Source organism: Stegodyphus dumicola, chromosome 7 (assembly GCF_044657685.1).
Source record: "Stegodyphus dumicola isolate Sdum_Otavi_A_Nest chromosome 7, ASM4465768v1".
NCBI classification, from domain to species: domain Eukaryota; kingdom Metazoa; phylum Arthropoda; class Arachnida; order Araneae; family Eresidae; genus Stegodyphus; species Stegodyphus dumicola.
Window position 1 is genome coordinate 142,699,062 of NC_140774.1, and position 16,550 is coordinate 142,715,611.

A 16,550-nucleotide genomic window follows, 5' to 3' on the forward strand; every position below is an offset into this window, starting at 1 on the left:
TTTTGGAATGGCAGCGTGTACATATACTCCTCTCTTTTCGACCTACACCAGAGCATATCTGTGATTGTCGACATACACCGGTGAGGGTCCGAATGTACAAGAATGTAAAGAAATATTCGATCTTTCACCAACGTATTTGGTGAATGTTGACATTTTCCGCTGAAAGCCGACATTCTCCAATTTCTGTCTTTCACGGTAACATATATATATAATATTATATACGTTTGATACTGCCGATTGTAATCAAAGAGATAGATGTTACAGCAGTCTCATATGCAAGATTTCAATGTTTTACGGGTAATCGTTTTTGAGTTAGTGAGATACACACACACACAGTTAGTGAGATACACTATGTATATATACACACACACACACACACACACACATATATATATATATATACATAGGTAACGTATGTACAAAACTCACGAAAAATCTCTTGAATCCGTGAATGAGTCGACAAATGAGGGAAAATGAGTTCTTTACTGCGTGTATGCGCATAGATGTCATGCAAAAAAATTGTCCAAATATATTTGGGAACGGTCAAAATGGATATTTCCGTTGAAATATGATACCTGAAATTCTTCGCGATTATAATACTTCCTTTACTTGTACAAGAAAATAAAAATTTGCTGATTTTCCTAACAAGACAGGCAGTGTTTCTACTTCATAGGACTCACCAGCACGGATTCGAACTGTTTGCAGAGGAGCGAATTGTGCGTAAGAGCACGTATTCATTATATTTCTCGTTTCTGAACACATACGAGTTTCATTTGCAGCGGAAAACTGAAGCAGAAAGCCCTCGCCAACAATACTCTCTTCATGAATATTCTCATTAGTATCACTGAGCCCACCAGCGGCTGAGCTGTAAAATCGCTGAACACAGGTAGTTCGGTCCGAGGTTCGAATCCCGCGAACGGGGCCGGCTGCATGGGCGTTAGTGGTTTCCCCGTGCATAACGTGTATGCGAGCTATTTTCTCTTAGAAAGTCGTCCACGAAGGCATCCCTTCCCTTAGGCAGATAGCCCTCGAGGCTTTGCCGTAATCACATAAACCTAGTATCACTGATGAAGAGCTGTCAGGTGAGAGGTGTATTAACGAACATGCTTTGACCTGCCCAAATGTGCTTAAACGTAAATAGGAGCCACTAACGTTTTTAATTTACAGTATAATTTTGAAAGTTTATAAATAAAAACAATTTACTTTCTAGTTCATGTCATACAGTTGGCTGAAACAGGCTACTTTTCCATGGTCCATTTTGTATTTGGATATACAAATTATACATTATTATTATTCATTTAAAACTCTTCCTTTTTTTGACAAAGTTGCGTCTATTATTGATGTTTGCTGTTATATTCCTAAATTTTAATTAATGTTTTATACTACTTGCCTGGGTGAAAATTGCTATAAAGACTAGAAGAAATGGTACAAAACTAATTAATTTTATTTATAAACGTTACAAGGTGATTGCAGAAAGTGGAAGAAATGTACGGCAGACAATAAAACGCTTGCTCAGCGATGAATTCAATAAATCAACGCATATATTTTGTAAATTTATATCTAAAGTAAATATTTCTCAATTTATCTCATTTTTGTTCTGTGCAATGAAAAACGGTGTCAATAAATATTTCCACATCTAATCCAATATATGGAACGAATGCAATGAAATATGCGAACACAGTTGCAGAAATGGGTATAATTTAATTTGAAAACGCTCTAAGTCAACGGGCAAAAGTAATTACTTTATGTAGAAGCATGCAGTCCTTGTTCAATATAAATAGTCCAACATTTAGGAATTTTTATCAGTATTTTATTTCTATAAAACCGAAGTATGTGGAAACTAGCTTCTTTTTTCCTACTGTTTCTCGTTGTTTCTTGCTTGACTGATGATTTTAAAAGCAAATCCAAAACACTATGCCAAAGAATATGCATGGAAATGGCGATGGGAACGAGGACGTCAAACTGTTGCAGTTGTCGTCCCATTTTACCTCAGCGCAAGTAAGTTTCCAGTAAAATGTAAAAGTGTCTGTTGTGAAATCGTCAAAATTTCATTGCATATCTTTAAAAGGGAACAAATTTTAAGTCTTTCAAATAGTAAAAATTGTGTTTGTTTTCTGATGAAGTTCGTAAAACATTACTATGCTGAAAGGTTAAGGCCTGTGGCCAGTTTGTAAACATCATAACCTGTCAGACCATGGAATCAAAGCCACTTATTTCAATAAGTTTTTTCTTCTTAGTCATAGCGCTGAACTTCATTTTTAATATTGATAAGTTAGAGATGTGGCTGTAAATTATAATGCCTTATGTGATTTTGATATCTTTGCGCACAGATATAAGGTTATGTGATAATACAAATAAGAGGAACGTTGAAACAGGATTCTGAAATGTTTTAAACAGTGTATTACATAATTGAGAGGGGCTGATATGTAAAATAGTTTAATAAGATGTTACAAAATTATACTCGATAACATAGTGGCATATATGCGATTATTTTATCATTTCTTTAATCAGTAAATGCTGAATGGTTTACCATTGATTAAGTTAAATAAAAGTTTGAATACTAAGCTGTTTTTTAAGCTTTTTAAGTTCCAAAATGAAATTGAAAATATTGTTTGTTAGGTAGGAGAAAACTTAAATGAAGAATATTAAGGAGCTTTTTCAACAGCTTGTTGCCAAAATGATAAGGGATTAGTATATAAATATACTATTATGGATCATATATTATGCTTGCATATAAATGACTCATCTATATCGGTACTAGTTTTTCATTTTTACATGAAAAATTATTGCTGTAAAGAATTCTACATGTGATCTTATTCTCAGCCATATGTCAAAATATGAATACTATATTCTGTTTTGCTTTTTTATATTTAAACAGTTTTTACTAATTCATTTGTACAATGGGAAACATTTTAAAAGTTGATGATTTTGTCGTTGGTTATGTAGGTCCTCATTTAGGATCATAGATTTATTTTTGAAACGCATATGTTTCCTGGATAAATACGTTCCCGTCAAAATCACTGTTTGTTGATTTTATCCTTAGTTATAAATGATATTGCTTATTCTGGCCTTACTCATCTTGATTTTAATAGCCCTTTTATATTGCAAAATGAGAATATATTTCTTCAAAAAACTCAAAAGCATAGGTTTTTATCTAAAATTTATTTGTATAAAAAATTTTGAGCTCATAGAAATTTGATTAAAGCGCAGAATAATTTTCCCTTACTATGAAATTAATTTTTACCAAGTAATATTTTAGTCTTCATTAATTTTAGTTACTGCTCAGTCAAAATCATTCACAAACATACAGACAGGAAGTCAATTTTTCATTAATTAAAATGCCAAGTGTTTCCATGAGTCTGTCCGATTTCAAAAATATTTGCCTAATTAACGGTAAAAATCAATAATCATGTTTGATTTTTAAATCCTTGAATCATATCTTTGTCAAGAAATTCTTGCCGCTCTCAAATTCTTCTATTTTTCTAAACGCGATTTATCAATAATATTTTGCCACTTCCATATCAGTTATACCATCGTCTCCTTCTTATACGGGTTTCGCAGATGAAAGTTTGTTTCCCCAGCACTCTTTCCTTAGTTTAAAAAAAGTAATGCAGAGTTCTATTCTAATAAATAATAAAAAATAGGTTACGTTCATACTTATGGTGGTGTACTTATATTCTAAGGTGGTGAGTAAGTGTGTGTATCAAATTTATAAGTGTGTTATCAAATTTATAAGGCTCTGTAAAAATACAGAATATTCAACTCTCAAATGACTTCTCCTTATTTGTGATCCGATGATACACCTAATGTACATGAGTCGTAATGTACATCTAATGTAAATGAGTCGTAATGTACATCTAATGTAAATGAGTAATAATGTGCATGGGTACTAGTTCTTCACTAGTGAATGCTGGTGTAAAATCTCGTTTTCATAATTTTTATTTTAAAAGATTTTGTATCTATCCCGTGAAAATGTTTGAGTTCAAGTGATGTTAATATTTTACTCATAATTAACAAGTCTCTAATTTTAAGTACCAATCTGAATTTCTTAAATGAACCTAATTAACGTATTCTTACAAATATTTAAAAGCATTCGTTTAAAAACAAAATTTAAAAGCATTCGTTTTAAAAAGACGAATGCTTTTAAATTATTCCTTTTCAATTACATTTTTTACTTTGCTGAAGAAACAACGTATATCATATTCAATATCAATTGAAATATCATTTTCAATTTTAACTGAATTTCCTCTACCATATGTTGTTTATTAAATTATTGCAGTTTTGTAAACAAAATGAAGGAAAGAATGTAAAAGGTGAAATATTTCCAAGAAATGCTTAATACGGAAGACATCAAAATGTATAATAAGCAACAGATTGAAAGATTTATTTTCAAAAACGGGAGAAAGTCTGTGTAAGAAAATAATATTAAGTACTGTGCTTCAATTATAAAATTTTTTAAATTAATACTTTTATTTTTAAAATATATAGGAACGTTTATTCAGACTAAAATTATTTCTTGCATCAAGCATACCTAAAAGCACTGTATAAATGTATTATTCAAATTTAATCTGAATGTTTTAGATAATGATTGTATGACTTAAAGTGTTGCTTGGAAAGCTACTTTAATTTTATTGTCATATTGTCTATTACATGAATATTTAGTTAAAGTAAGAAACATAGTTTTAAAGAAACTTGCAATTTGATGTTTAGATTCTAGTTTATTGTGAAAAACTGACAGAAATTTGTATCACTGCATGCAGAGAAGTGTAAAAAAATGTATTTTTTAAATAAGGAAAAGTAATTTACTGAAAAGCATGTGAAGTATGTGTACACTTATGCACATTCGTAAATGTCACTTGTAAGTTTAAGAGCCTGAAATCCTATTTTGTGGCATGTAATTTGGTAACTACCATTTATCTACATAAGAAAAGGCGAAGAGAAAACAATATGTGCGCCGGGGATGCACTCAATTGATCAAAGCTCCGAAGTTTACATTTACTTTACATTTAGTTACATGTGTATTATATGCATTAATAAACGTTATATATCTATTAATGTTTAACAATGTTTTTACTCAAAACATTGTGTATAGCGAAGGTTTGATTAATTTCTACGAGTTGACTTATCTCGTTGCTAACTTTACTGCTCATTATTGTGCGACGTTTCCGTTATATCTCAAAATAAAACAATAAAATAACTGATCCACCCTCGTTTAATCTTTATTTAATATTATTTATTTATTATTTAATTCCATTTAATCTTCGTTAAGCTTATTGCCAAGTTTCAAAATGTATGTACAACTTAAAGTTTGGTTTATTCTCTATTTTTTAATTCTATTAATCCCAAGCAATTCATACCGTAGTGAGTTTCACGCATTTGCTTATTAGATTCATTGGGGCTTACTGCTAGTTAATTTATTATCAGTTAACGGAAACGCACACTTTCGGCAACGCTCTATGTATATGGTAAGCAAAATTCTCGTCATATTCTAAAAGCAAAATTATCTAATTTATTAACAGGAAATCTCTTAAAGAAAAATTAAGCATTTCAAGCTCAACGAAGTTATGATGCAGCTCGAGAAAGAGGAAGGTGCGAAAAGAAAGATACTAAAGTTTAAAAAATATATTGCCAAATAAAATAAGAACAGAAACAGAAACAAAGCAAAAAAGGATGAAAAAGCATGAAAATAGTTTCTAAGCTGTTTGCTTTAATATAATAAAGGCGTTGATACTACACAAAACTTATAAAACATTAAACATGTAGATAGGGTAATAAATTTTAAAAATAAAGTTTCGCAACCATAGTGTGCAATTTGCTACGCGTCGTTTACTAATGACTTAAAATGTAAAGTCATTAGGTTTATCGCAGCAAACAGTTTTAAAAATGTACTATGCCGTGGCCAAGATACGAATTCCGAACCTCCCAACCGCTTACAATTAACTCGGCAAGGACGGAAATCCTCCCTTACATTTTCCCCACTTAAAAACTGAAGTGGACATTTTGGAATCCAATCGCCAGATCCTGGTAGTGAGGAATTATTGTCCACTATATTTTAGTTAAGCCGCCATTGTAGAGTCATTTAGAATTTTTCTGAGCAAGAAACTTGAAAAATGCTTAATGCCTTAGCCAGGGTTTAAACTTCACACTTCCCATTTGGAAGTCAGACGTGTTTCCCTCCGTAGATGATTTCTTAAGTTTCACAAGAAACTTGATGTCGATTTGCTGTTTGGTTTTTACATTAGACATTTTTCCGGTAGAATGTAATTGCGTCATTGAGTGCGTGTTCACTGACAGACAAAGTAGACAGATGTCTTGTTTTGCACCCGCTAAGTCTTTCTGCACCGATGGGCGAAAAATCAAGCATAGGTGCGAAGGAAGGGTATATAGAAAGAGGGGCAATTTCGTATTTGAGGAGAGTAAAAAGGAACTTCGTACATTTTTTACGAGTTCAAAAGGCCAGAAAGAAAAGATGGGACAAAATAAAATTTAAAATAAATGGCCCAAAAATAATAGAGGAGAAAAAAAAGGTAATATAGAAAGAAAAGGAAAAGAAGTAGAAAATATCCTAAAATACGATTGTGTCCATGAGTGTAGTTAAGGAGTTCATCTGCAAAAATTAGTGTCTTTAAGAAGGAAACTTTAGCTAAGTTTAAAAAAAAAAAAAAAAAAAAAAAAGGAATGAATTCCTACATGGTAATGTGTATGCTCTTATCTTGGAAACTTTAGCTAAGTTTAAAAAAAAAAAAAAAAAAAAGGAATGAATTCCTACATGGTAATGTGTATGCTCTTATCTTGAGACCTAACTAGAAAAGACATATATCATCACAAAGATGTACATAATATTTTAACTAAAGTAACATTAAATATTACCGTTCATAAAAAAATTCATGTATATTTCAGAAAAACAGTAATTGACAAAATTATAAATCCATCATACACAGTGTGAGAGCATTTCAGCAAAAATAAATTATACAGTTTATTTTTCTTAAATATTAGTTAAATATAAAATTAATTTATTAATTTAACCGTTGAAATTTGTTATAGTACAAGTTGAACAAATTCCGTCACTGTATTTTTATTTGCTCGTAATTTTAAGTTTGAGACCTGAAAAAAAAAAAAAAAAAAAAAAAAAAAAAAAAGTGGGGGATCTTTGTTACAAAAATCACAATCTATACTCATCGATGATCAAGAGATCCCCATTTTTCCCTCACAAGAAATTCCTAAGCACGAAAAGGGGGGGGTGCCTCCGAAGGGTATGAGTTGCTGATAAGAACGGACTACTGATAAGGAATGTGGCGTCTCTACGGAATAGTTACGAAGAAAAGAACCACATGACCTGCTACTATTACCAACTATTGTATAATGCTAGAATCTTATGAAAAATAATAAATAAAGAAATTTAATGACACTCTAGTGATAGAGAAACAGATATTTTATAGAGAACAGAATGTTACTTATCTGAATATTCCGTGTCAGGGCCTCTTTTGGATTTCTCGTGTTCATAGTGAACAGCTAACAAAACACCTGAAGTTTCGAAGAAGCGAAGTTTCCTTTTTCAATTTGATGAATGAGATATTGCATAGGAAAGGTGCATTTAACTATTTTAGAGAGTTGAAAACATTTTTGAAACACTTATTTAAAAAATTTCGGAGCTGTGTTTAGACACTGCCTCCAGCTTTCGTGATCGCAGCGCCAGTCCACCAAAAGTGACCATTCAACGTGTTCACTGAATGACGCAGAACTCCCCACTGGCGTGGTCGGTAAAGTTGAAACTGGCCACATGGATAGAGGAAGATGTGCGGCATGACGCCACCAAAGCAATTGTTGCCAACTCCACTCTGTTTTACTTAGTCTCGTTTTTTTTTTTTTTTCCCTCTGTGTGTGTCGTATATGAAAAATAAATATTTTCAGTTAATCATATTCAGTTCAGACAATAAATTCTCTCCATTCATAATATCCATCAAGTATGCTTTAAATTGTTGATAATTCTACAACTGTTGTAAGCAGATTAACTAAAGGCATAAAAAAACTTAACCGGAACATAAAAACTACATAAGTCAATCGTTTTTAAAGCAAAAAATGCACAATTTACCAACATATAAGAATAAGAAAAACAGAGCTCACCGAGCCGAATAACAAAACGGATATATATATACATATCCCACATACACATATATGTATATATTGTTGGTGTGTCCGATTATAACCAAAAAAGGAGGTGCACATCTAAATGCTATAGCAGTCTTATAAACAAAATATCAAAGTTTTGAGGCTACTTGTTTTTTAGTTATGTTAGGTACATACATGCGTACATAAGTACGTACGGAGGTCATGAAGAAATCTCTGCTGAAGCCAATTTAAATCTATTTACAATCCGTTTTGAGTAAGAGACCTTTATTCTGTCTTTACGTACAGATGTCACTCAAAAACAACGTTTGAAATCGATCCAAATGGATATTTCTGTTAAACATGATACCCGAAATGTTTCGCGATTACCATACTTTCTTTACTACAAGGAGGTAAAGAAAATGAAAAAATTCGAATAGGAAAAGACATGAATAATCAAATATTTCCAGTATATAAATGGCGCTGGGCAACAAGCAAAAACAAAATCTGAATCTTATGACTTTAGCGAGAGTAGCCTAAACGGCGTACGCGCGCTGGTCAGAGTCTCTGTCTCTCTAACGAAGTCAGTAGAACTTCAAATTTAAATACTTGCGCTTCCTTCATTTACATTTAATCGTTCTGAAAACACGTTCTGGCATAAAACTGTAAACTGAAATTAGGAGAGATAGGACAGTGGCTTTAACTAAAAATAACTGTTAGCAACTTAGTATAAACCTTACAAGTGTTTATTTATAGATCTTGAAATTTTTTATTTGCATCTTTTTAACTCTTTCAAAATTAAGTAACTTTTAAAATGGTTTTTAACTACTTCACAAATAAAAATGGTTTTAAAGCCGATAAACATCCATAAAAATACTGTTTGTGGCTGAAACATTTATACAATATATGGGTAAATTTATCATTTGGATTTTTAATTGTGGAACGCATAGTTCAAGAGTGAATGAAGAAGGAAAATATAATCATGTTAATATAGAATTCGTGATAGAAAATCATCAATAAAATGATAATATTAACACAAAATTGCTATGAAACTTAGCAAGAGATGTTTCTTGGTGGCAATGAAATCCTAAAATTTGTTTCATGAATTACTCGTATCATATGTAAAATATTATGTATATATTATAGATTTCAAATAAACAAAGATATATTTACACGTAAGCAAAGACTTTCAATATCAATACAAGCTCAGTCATTCTTTCATGTATAATTCCTTTCTATAATTACACCGAATTTTTATTGGCAGTGCATTTTATTTCATATTTCCATTTTTAAGAAAACGCATACGAGATTAAATAAATTAAAAGATCTGCAAAATTTACCGTTTCTACAGTGTAATTCATGTGGCATATATGTTCCTAGAATAGTAATAGTGTATCAATATGAAATTTATACATATGTTATAAATACTCTTCACAAAAATTAATGTTTTTATCTATTACTATCTTTTTTTTCCCTTCAGATCTGTGAAAAGTTTTGAGAATGATAGAGACCAAAACCGTGATAACTTGCTGAAAGGTTATATGGAGCAGTATGAAGATTTTTGAATAGAATTTCTCTTAGACCTAAGGTAAGATGTTTTGAGCAATATCTAGTAAGAAAGTAAAATGTGATTTTCTGTTTATTTTAAACACTTTATACAATGCACAGGTTTTCAATTAATGAACTGCAAAACGTTGTAGATATTTATGACACTTTGAAAAATTCGAGCACGCGTATAACAAATAAAATTACCGAAGAAATTTATGAAAACTTGGATGTATCTTTAACGCGCTAGATTTGCAAGCATTATAGTACTGTTGCATTCTATGGGTTCGTGGATTTGCAGTGATTAATGACAACACTTGAAGAATCAAAATAAAATTTATTCGCCAATATTATTCAGGACAGTTCCAAAAATACGTTTACAGTAGTCGAAAAGACTGAAACAATCAGCAACACAGCCTTCAAGCTACAACGGGGAAGACAGCTTCACAGCAAAGCACTAAAGTACAGCTCCCGACTTGGTTCGGTCGCTCTTAATCTAATCTCTGAACTCAATCATAATACTGACCTTAACGTACTCTCGATACTGCTCACTATAAACTGTTACACCGCGTACAGGCAGGATATTTATAGCTTTTGACCTGTCTTCGAGAACATTCTGGAAAAAACCGGTAAGACTTCGTTTTAGAATGTTCTCGTTCCGTCTATGGCATATCGCCGATTTTGTCTCCAAATGGGCGATTTCGCGCCAAATCTAGCAACCCTTTCTTTCCTTGCAAATTTCTGGCAACCCTAGCCCCGCTTCGCGGGGAAGCTAGCTAACCGCAGCTGGGCGTTTCTTAACAGCATATAACATATTTCAGTATACGATATATTTCATGTATGTGATTAAAAGAATTTCTTTTCACCATCGACAGAACAGATGGTCCACTAGCTTAAGTGCTCATGGATACCCCCCCCCGGATATTGTCTCCAAGTGAACGATTTTGCTCCAAATCTGGCAACTAGTGATGGGCAACTTCGGTACTTTCTTGTACCCGGTACGAGAGTAACAGGTACAGACAAGTACCCGGTACAAAATACCCGTTACTCAAGTAACCGTTACTTTGAAAAGTACCGAAAACCGATTTCAAGTACCGAGTACCCAAGTAACGATTTGGAGTACCCAAGTAACGGTTTGCTGTACCGGAGTACCCTAGTAACGATTTGGAGTACCAAAGTACCCTAGTAACGATTTGGAGTACCGAAGTGCTCTAGTAACGATTTGGAGTACCGAAATACGCAGTTAACGATTTTGTGCACTGAAGGAACTCTGCCACGTCACCACGTGTTTGATTTTATCTGTACGGAGTAAGATTTTGAATATCGGAAAACATGTCAACTACGTAACTGTCTGAGGAGCAGGCCATTCATGGACACAAGGAGCGCATAACACCATTTCCCAAATACAACCAGATACTACTGTCCTCGTACCAAAACTGAAGTGAGCTGAACCCTCATCGATCCTCCAGTACCGAATACCGAAAAACCGAGAAGAGACGCATATTTTCGTTACAAAGTAGCGAATACCGAAAAAGTACCCGTTTCGGTACAGAAGTAACGAATACCGAAAAGTAACCGTTTCGGTACAAAAGTAACGAATACCGAAAAGTACCCGTTTCGGTACAGAAGTAACGAATACTGAAAAGTACCCGTTTCGGTACAGAAGTAACGAATACCGAAAAGTACCCTTTTCGGTACAGAAATAACGAATACCGAAAAGTACCGATTTCGGTACTGAAGTAACGGGTACTTGGATGTACCGATTTTCAGTACCCGTTACAACTAAGTACCCGTTACAAAATACCCAGTTCGGTAGTACCGACTCATCACTACTGGCAACCCTAGTCTTCCTTTGCGAGGAAGCTATCTTACCGCAGATGGGCATTTCGTAACACTGCCCCCTCCCAAGGACTGCAGTAGTCCCGGGCAGTACAATCCTTGGTCAGAAGCCAAATTCAAAAGGTAACGAAAGAAACAAATAAGGTAATTAAAGATAAAACAAACAAATATTTACACTATTTACAAGTTACATACACAAATTAACTACTAAATTTAATAATAATTTTAAATTATATAAATTAAAGTTCAAAATGAATTTCAGTCTCAGACTTTTCATTAAGTTATACCCTAGTTAATTACTTTTTCACTATAATTCTCAGATGTATTTATGTTTTGCATATGACAGTCCGAAGATTCGGTCGTTTCAGGTTTTTCTCCACAGGAAGAATCTGAAACAGTTTGCATACCACTCTGTAGTTTATTCGCATCATGTGTACAGTTCACCTCGGTACTTTTAGCAGTTGCTACATGCTTATTTACCTCTATTTCCTGAAAACCAGTTCTGATGTTTGCATTAGAGTTATGAATAGAATCCGATTTTTACAAACAAAAGTATCCTGGTTTGGAATCAAGTTAGTGTCTGTACAACTTGTATTACGACACACAGTTTGTGAAGTAGAAGTATTTTCTTGCAATACTAGAAGCGATTACTGCGTAAGCTGCACATCATCTACTTCCATCTCTGCATCTTATGAATTTTCAGATGATTCAATACTTGCTAACTGCGACTTCGTAACTTCACTATCAGTTTCTCTGAACTTAATAGCCGCATTTTCACTTTCTTCCATCTCTATTTCAATGTACTTGAGAATCGGGAACATTATTTCCTGAATTATTTCTTCACTTTCTCAGATTATTTACTAGCCACTTCGTTTATCTCTTCATCTTTACAGACAGTATTATCACTTTCTTCCATTTCAACTTCAGGCACCTAAGAATCAAAGGTTTCTTTTCCGTCTTTTATTTCTTCATTTTTTCGTTCTCTTTCTACAATTTTGTTAGATGTTTCATTCTTCATTTGTCGATCTTTATCAGATAGTTCATTAGCTACTTCCTTCATTTCTTCATCCTTTGAATTTTCAGATGCGATTAAGATGATTCTATGAAATGAGATGATTTTCATCGTATAGAGGCTTCATAAAATGCGATTTTTTTTTCTGCTACCGTCTGATACCAGACCTTGAGCATTCGCAATTACCCTCTCCCATGTAGCTGTTGTAATTCTATACCATACTATTAGCTGGTTTATGGAGTTTTTCTTTGATGTGTCTGATATGTGGTTGCCGGTTAAGATGAACATCTATTCTGACATCAAGGTACTTCAATTTTCTGATTATTTTAATGATTTTAACTTTGAAGTTTGATACATGGAGGTCTTACATGTCAATTGTCTGGCCTTAATATCACAGTGTTGGGTTTGGCTGTAGAGATCACCATCTTGTGTTTCGGCAACCAGTTTGCTAACATATCTATGGCGGTTTGTGTATTTATCTCGTATTCAGGCCTTAAATAGCCACTTGCGGTGATAAGAAAATCATTTGCATATGGAAGTATTTTGATAACATCATATTCATTGTACAATGCAAATGCTGAAACCGCTACGATGTTCCCATAGCAGCAGACTCACATGGTATCTTTGAGGGCAGCCTTTATTAATCTGAGTTGTGCAGACGTCTTCATCAGTTGCTGCATATTATGTAGTGATTACTTAAGTAGCTGTAGATACGATCTGGTAGCAACTTAAGTCACTTACTGATTCGCACTAGTAATTGCTTGAGCACATTGTGCAGTTGAAGGCGCCCTGTATATCCACGAAAATTATAATTATGTGAAGTTAATTATTTTTGTTTTGTGCTATAATTACGTTTAGGCGATTCACAGCATAGTCTGCTGCAGAGGTTATCAAACCTTTTAATCATCGAGATCGCAAAATAAAATCTTAAATTTTTAGCGAGCGCCATCCATTCAAGTTTCATAATCAAACATCAAACGCCAGATTACAAACTAGTTTTGCTTAAGATATAACTTTATTGAACTAAATAACAAATATTTATAATTTATACTCTTTAAATATTTTTTATACGTCAATGTAAAATTTGTGTTTGCAATTTGTCTGCTAACTTATAATCGACAATATAATCTGAGTTGCATGCCCTGAAGGGTTTTTCTAAGTGCGAATCAGTAAGTTTTGAACGCTACTTTGAATAAGTCATATATTTAATGATTGACGTGATGATGACATATTTTTAATAATTTTTTAATGATTTATATGATACTTTGAATAAAACATATTTGAAAACAACGTTTCACAACTATAGGTACTTAAGCAATAAGAACTAATTTTTACCGCACATGACTTTAAAATAGAATACCAAGCTCCAAAATACTTTCAGGAGATTTTAAAATAACATCATTTTGCAGGCTTACAATTTCTAAGTTTTCCATATTGCTAAGATGAAAATAGTTAAAAATTGCTGTAGCCATGTTTCTCCATCAGTAATATTAGAGGGATTTCTAAAGTATTTTAAAATAGGCTCCAAATTCGCAAAATTATGCCTTTTAAGATTTTGTGTCATTTTTTTTTGGTACCAGGAAAATGCGTTAATGATTTTAATAGGAGTCGAGACCTATAAAATTCTAACATTGACTTGAAGCTATTGATACCGCTCATCACATCAGCGACGAGATTACTCTTATGGTGGTTTTGGTAGAGTGTCAATGGCAAGTGTCTTAATGGAGATGGAGATCTGAACCCAGAGCCCCCTAATCTTCTACAAAACTGTATCCATGGATATACCGGGATCTCAGAGAATTGGCAAACGGCGTTGTTGATGACAACGCAACTGTTGGTCCGAACGTGGTAGCTCTTCTGATTACGTGATCATCTCTCGCATTGGTGGCTCAGGGACGTCCCAAGCCATTACGGCGGCTCATTATGCCTTTGCTCAGCCACTGGTTACAACAACGGACAACGATCATATCGCTTTGACCAATATGCCGGCCGATCCACCTGTTCGATCAACAGGCCTCTTTTAGTCCTATGATGTGACCCATCTCATAGTCTGACAATTGATCTTAGCGCCGTTGAGTACGTCTTAAAGACATCTCTCGTTACTATGTCGGGGATCAAAGCGCGATTGTAAATGCTCGTCATTCGCCGCACTTGCCTTTTTACACTCTACCAGCTGCGTAGTTCACACCCCTGCTGTATCGCTTCACAGTGCTGTTTGATGCTACACATTTAATCATTAACACAAGTCGCCAAACCACAGTTGCATGCCGCGTTTCGTAGTTGTGGCTCAATTTTTTTCTGGGTGCATATATTTTTTGCAACAGTGTGTATATCGAAAATACAAGTATATTACTGTTTCCAATAGATCCGGACAATACCCGATAGTCTATGCGAGCCGCCCGGGAATCCGGACCTGCTCTCACCTGTTACCAGTTTTTTAGATCCTGGGAAGTCCTGCGAACAAAAAATGCTTTTTTAAAATTTCAAAGATCACTTCTTGCATATTCTCAATTTCGCTTCATTCGGATACCCCTCATTCATGCGAATTGCTGTAAACTTTTACATTTCTACTTTATAAAATTCGTATAGTATCCACTATGCTGTATCTTTTCAAACAGGGTCTTAGATACTTTAATGAAAACTTAGTCTTAGATACTTTAATGCAGTAGATTCTCAAACCACTAATCATAAAACTGAAAACTTAACGATGCACTTAACTTCAATGCACTTACGATGTCTTCTTGAGTACAATACACTTTATAGAGGATAACCTGCTAATGCGAAATTTCTTAAGGTGAACAAAGACTGCCAGAAAATGCAGAACTTTTGAAATAAACTTTTAGTTTGCTTTACTGGAGGAGTATCTAACACGTAAATTATACATATTATATACCAATCGACTGTTTATGTTCCGAGAAAGATTTCGCGTGATTAACAACAGATTGTTAATAAAAACACAACCATGCCCTCGTATCTGTTGAATCGATGCACGTAATTGAGTGTCTACAGGAGTGGGAAACCTCTGCTTTAGAACGGAGACTATTATCTTATGGGTATTAACTTTTCAAAATGGTAATTAAATGACACTATTACTTTTTTTAAGTTTTATAAGTATTTGAATAATTATACCGATTTTTTTTTGTTTCGCTGGATATAAGTTAATATTTTTTACTGTGATTAATTAAAAGTTTTTATAATAAAATTTATTCATTTGCATTAATATAACACGAGTACTATTTTTATAAGGTCCATATTATGGGCTATCGAAATTAAGGAATTATGGAAAGATCCTTAAACTGTCCTTTGCATGTTTTATTTTTATTCTACTTATAGATACAGATATTAAAATTTTTATTTCATTTCCCTTAGGTGTCTAGAAGAAGAAAGAAGATAATATGATTTGATGAAATCCATTAAATTATTTCATGTTTTTCACTGTATATTTCATAAAAGGCAAGCATGCTTAATAAACATACTGATAATAAATATTTTGATGAAAACTTTGAAATAACTCTTTCAAACTATTTGATTATAAATTTTTGGGATAGTATAAAAAAAAAAAAGCTTTTACCATTTAGTACACTTAACAGTGTGAATTAAAAAGCATCTTATATGGATATTATTAAATTTCTGTATACTTCTTTTCTCCCTTAGTACTTTTATCACCTTCTCTGCATGATACTCTTAGAATCTCGTTAAAAAATATTCTCATTTCCCCAGTGTGAAGAATGGGTATATTGCTGATGATAAAAATAAACTAGCATTTATACACGTTGTTATTCTAATCCACGAGTTTTAAAATACCGACGATTCTATTTGGAAGAGCTTTTAGTTTCTGTATTCAATTTAAACTCGAATCACAAATTCAAAATAAATCTCAATAACTCTTATATAAGCACATCTGCTACATCACACTATTTACATGGTTCAAGATTAATTTTAAATCAAAAGATGGGGATTATCCCCCCTTCAAATCAAATTCTATTACTAGAGGCCGAGTAACCAAACGCTCACTTCAAAGTTTGTTTTCGACTTCCTGTTGCCACTG

General features: G+C 33.2%; 1 long non-coding RNA gene across 1 annotated transcript; it reads left to right on the forward strand.

Annotated features, from left to right (window-relative positions):
• The first annotated feature begins 1,808 nt into the window (after positions 1-1,808).
• Positions 1,809-16,028, forward strand: LOC118198524 (uncharacterized). Its single transcript, XR_004759783.2, has 3 exons — positions 1,809-1,998; positions 9,587-9,694; positions 15,872-16,028. It is a non-coding gene; the product is annotated as an uncharacterized LOC118198524 (long non-coding RNA).
• Positions 16,029-16,550: the final 522 nt, after the last annotated feature.